This window comes from Phaseolus vulgaris, chromosome 3 (assembly GCF_000499845.2).
Source record: "Phaseolus vulgaris cultivar G19833 chromosome 3, P. vulgaris v2.0, whole genome shotgun sequence".
Lineage (NCBI taxonomy): Eukaryota > Viridiplantae > Streptophyta > Magnoliopsida > Fabales > Fabaceae > Phaseolus > Phaseolus vulgaris.
The window spans coordinates 33,896,618-33,901,896 of NC_023757.2; the positions used below are offsets into that span (position 1 = coordinate 33,896,618).

Here is a 5,279-nt window from a genome sequence, read left to right on the forward strand (position 1 = left end):
TGCATTAAACTTTAATTTATTAAAGCAAAAACCCTGGATAAAGTTTCTGCATAACAAATATTAAACATACACTACAAATGTATATATAAAGGAAACATGAAATAAATAATAATAAATAGTAATTTTCCAAAAAATCATATGAATGATACATATTTCAAAAGAGTCATGAAAGTCTTTAATTTATTTTTCATCTCGTCAATGCGGTCATGAACCCTATCGAAACATGTGTTGATGTTGTCAAAACGTCTCTTCATGTTGAGGTTCATAGTCAGGATGGATTCCTACAATGCTTGGAATCCAGTTAAATATTGCGTTGACATTGTAGAGTTATCCTGCATTGGGACCTGAGGCACACTGCCATCAACGTGTTCCTCTGGAATGGTTAGGTCTGCATCATCTTCATCTTCTGCGTCATCCTCCTGGTCATCCCTTCCATACTGTCACACACCATGTACCAGATGGATATTTAACTTTTTCATTGATTTTTTTTTTCCAAAAAAGTGACACCATCTGAGATTCAAACATGATTATAGGGATAAATCGATTTCACATGCTATCATAAACTATAAGATCAACATGGCATATGGTAGAAAAATACATATGCATAATAAAATACAACCAAATTTTACATAGTTCAGGGATTTGCAGTCATTATCTTCACTAGTTTTCTAATTCGTCTCTTAAGAGGCAAGCCAAAGTGTTTTTTCACTACATTAGGATGACCACACTAGAAGTTATAACAATTATCCAATAGGTCTTTATCCTTTATGCTCATCTCCACTAACATTTCCCAGATATCAGATTCAGAGTACTGAAAAGTCGATGTACGACAGAGTGTGTGTGTGTTCACGAAATATGGAGTTTCGTTCTTCTTTTGCAACAACATGGCATCTATTATATTGCAGATTTTCTTTCATAGCATTAGTCACTAGTTGTGATGACAAACCGACAACGTCAAATGAAATGGATTGTCGCTCAACAATATGGCATAACCTATCTGACTAATCACTACCCCTCCCAAGTGCGGGGCGGGGCGGGTTGGCTCGCATAATCCGCATAACTTTAAAATGTATAATTTTTTTTTCTGCACCCCCATATTTTCTTTATGTAGCCTCATATTTCACATTATGAAATTTTTATTAACATCTTATTATGCATGTCTCATGAAAATAATATTACGAGAACATTTACCAAATACATCTAAATAAAAAAAATTCAAAATTTTTATTTAAAAATTTAATTTTTTAAAAAAATATTTCTTATGCGGGCTGGCCCGCAGACCCGCGGTCCAACTCTTGTGCAGGGCGGGCTAGAAAAATCAGCCTACAAATTCTATGCGGGACAGACCAACCCGACCTGCTTTTTACGGGTCAAATGTGGGACGAGCTTATGCGGGGCAGGTCAGCCCGCCACCCCTAATAACCACTTGTTTATAAACGCAAAGAGAATGTGTAGAGGACATAAAATGAGAAGAATTCCCATCACCTTAAACATTGATTGAAAAACTATGAAAAACAATTACTTTTTAGTATTTTCACCAAAATTTTCACTAAATAATGGCCAAAAAAAGTCACATATCTTAAACATTGAGGAAAAAATATGAGAAAAAATTAATTTATTACTTATATATAAAAAAAATGATTAGATGTAAGCAACATATGCTTCGAGAAAGAAAATCCCCTTGTCTAAAACTACAAAGAAAATATCACTACAAAAAAAATCACTTTTAGCGACCACCACATTCGGTCGCTAACAGTACAATAATCGGTCGCTAAACGTATATGCGACTGAAACAGTCACCAAATAAAGATGGAAGCGAAAATCCTAATCGCAAAGCCTTTAGCGACCGAATTATAAAGTAGTCGCTTATTTGCAACCGATATTTTGGTGGCGAAATCGGTCGCATAATATTTGGTCACCAAAGTTTAGAAACCAAATTAGCAATCGAAATTTCGGTGGCTAAATCAGTCGCAGAAAATTTGGTCACCAAAATTCAGAAACCAAATTAACGACCAAACTTTTATAAAAAATTGGTGGCTAAATCTGTGGTTGAAATAGAGGTGATAGCGACCACCATTTTCGGTCGCTAATGGATTAAATTAATTAATTAAAAAAAAAACTTTTGGTGGCTAATTCGGTAGCTAAATGGAGACCCCTTTAGCGATTGATTTGAATTCGGTGGCTAAATATTTTTCTTAATCACAGCGACTGATTATATTTTGGTCGCTAATTTTTTTTTTTTTGTTAAAATAGCCACCAAATCAGTTTCGGTGGCTATTTTTATATGTATTGTTCATACCTATTTAAAATGGTATTTTAACCATTTTATAAAGAAATTCAAACCTGCATATAGATACTCAAAATTTAATCAAGCTAAATACGAATGAACTTCAAATACAAAGTTTAAGAAGGAGTTGTAATCAAATTAAATGTAAATCGTATTACACAATAATGGATCTTCAATATTAATTTATGGATTTAGAACCTAAACAAAAGGCTATAAATTACACAATGTCTATCTAAAAGTAAAATTTGTATAAAAGGAAAATTAAAAACATACATATTGTTTGAACCATGTAGCAAAATAGGATGAAATGTATTGGCCAATTTGAGCTTCTGAAGCAGTAGGACTAATCTCTCTTAAATATTCAACATAAATACTGCAACAAAGAAATTGATTATTCAAACCTCATGCAACATAATTAACTTTCTTTTCAAATGAGTGAACATTGTCTTACTCAAAGTATGGTTGAACCTCTTCACAGTTTTGAAGAACATACAATTGGGCAGCATCAAAGTCCCTTTGATTTAGATAATATGTCATGCATTTTCCAATTTCTCTTCCTAGATAATTGAAAATTGAAATAGGAGGAGCATGTGAAGAACCCTCGCCTACTTCAAGATTACGAGGGATCCTAGTCCTTCTTGTTTCAACATGATCAGGATAATAAAATGAGGCAAATGTAGATGTTTCCTCCACCAAGTAAGCTTCACAAATAGAGCCTTCCACCCTCGCTTTATTTTTTACTTTTTTTTAGGGAGTGTAAGAACCTAAAAAAGAATATGGATGTACACAATTTTAAATATTAAATAAATAAACAACAAATGTTATAATAGTGATTAGTAATTTTATACCTCTCAAATGGATACATCCAACGATATTGGACTGGACCACCAACTTTTGCCTCGTAAGGTAGATGAATTGGAAGATGTTCCATGAAATCAAAGAAGCTTGGTGGAAATATTTGTTCCAATTTACACAATAACACAAGAATATTTTCTTCCATAACTCTTTAGGTGTTCAACATTTAGTGTTGTCGAACTTAATTCTCTAAAGAAAAGACTAAGTTCAATAAGAACTTTCCAGATTGATTTTGGTAATGCATCAAATGCAATTGGAAGCAAACGTTGCATGAACACATGACAATCATGACTTTTCATGCCATGTAACTTGCCTTGATTAAGGTCAACACATCTACCTAAATTGGAAGCATATCCATCTGGAAAATTCAGTTCTTTAACCCATTTTCAAATAAAAGACTCTTTGGGATTTCGTAAATGTATATGCTGCTTTTGGTTTGATGAGTTTGCCACCACCAATGTCTTTCAACTCCAACTCTTTTCGGTTGCATATTTGTGCTACATCCAATCGAGCCTTGTTTGTGTCCTTAGTTTTTCCTTTGATATCCATCACAGTGTCAAACACATTCATAAACACATTTCTCTTTGTGTGCATAACATCAATATTGTGACGTAAAAGTTAAGTTTTCCAATATGGCAACCTCCAAAATATACTTTGTTTCTTCCAATTATGTTTAATACCATATTCAGGAATATTTTGTTGTTCTTGTAATTCAGTGCAAACTGGTAAGTGTGCAACCATATTCCAAATGTCAAGACTAGACAAACGTGGAAGAGGGGGATCAGTCTCAACAAACTTCTTATTGAATGCCTTTTTATTCTTCCTAAATTGATGATCAGGTGAAAGAAACTGACGATGACAGACGAAAAAGGATATCTTGTGGCTATGACTAAGATAGAATGCCTTTGTTCTTTCCATGCATATAGGGCAAGAAAGTCTACCAGAAGTCATCCAACCCGATAACATGTCGTAAGTTGGAAAGTCATTAATTGTCCACATCAAAGCAGCTTTAATCATAAAATTTTGCCTTAATGACACGTCATAAGTCAATATCCCTTCAGTCCACAAGGTGCATAAGTCATCTATAAGTGGTTGCAAGAACACATCAATCTTATGCTTTGGATTTGAAGGACCTATAACTAAGATTGTCAAAAACATAAACTCCCTCTTCATGAACATGGAAGGCGGAAGGTTGTATGAGGTTAGGATAATTGGCCAACAAGAAGGTTGGGTGGTTTCCACTTGTAAAATGAGCATCCGCACCAGATCAGATGAGACAAAGTTATGACTATCCCCACTATCAATCAGAACCAAAACAATTCTTCCATTAAATCTTCTTTGCAACTTCATAGTCTGATTTGGTGTCATTCCCCCTATCGAAAAAATAGACAGATCCATGTGCAAACATTCTCTATCAAAATCTTTGGGCCGCTTTTCCTCTATGAGCTCTTCAACCTCATTGTGCTTGCAAACCGAGGTCCTCATCTTTAGCCAAGATATGACTCTTAAATTCTTATCAGGACAACAATGTCCAGGACTGTAAGCACCACCTCAGTGAAAGCATCTTCCCTCTTCTCTCCTCCTAATGTACTCATGATAGGCTAGGTTTTTGGTCCCTCAGTTTCTCATCCCTGCCGAATTCATTCCTTCCATTCTTGATCCTTGCCAAAAATAGTTACTCAGTTTCTATCAGTACGTACTGATTTTATAGCTATTGATGGTATTTAATAGATGCAGGGGATTGGATAATTTAGTGTTGGAAAAATAGTTACTCAGTTTCTATCAATACGTACTGATTTTATAGCTATTGATGGTATTTAATAGATGCAGGGGATTGGATAATTTAGTGTTGGATCAGGTCTTGTACATGACAGCTTTTGCAGCAGCTGAGATTTAGACTTTATCATGTTCATATATACATGTTCATATGTATATATATATATATATATATATATATATATATATATATATATATATCACTATTACGCTAATTGCTTCATACACATTCATAATTTAACAGTTCATAAGAAATTGCATTGGAACATTAATTAACTTGAGTAAAATATAGTAGAAAATACTTGCAGACCTCCGTTCGCATCTGTTCGCAACTCCGTTCGTCTTTGCTCGCGCCTCCGTT

The 5,279-nt window shown here is 34.2% G+C and overlaps 1 long non-coding RNA gene across 1 annotated transcript; it reads right to left on the reverse strand.

Moving 5' to 3' along the window:
- Positions 1-2,544: 2,544 nt before the first annotated feature.
- Positions 2,545-3,212, reverse strand: LOC137805886 (uncharacterized). Its single transcript, XR_011080268.1, has 3 exons — positions 3,136-3,212; positions 2,739-3,051; positions 2,545-2,660 (listed from the first exon to the last, which is right to left on the reverse strand). It is a non-coding gene; the product is annotated as an uncharacterized lncRNA (long non-coding RNA).
- Between the last annotated feature and the right edge of the window lie 2,067 nt (positions 3,213-5,279).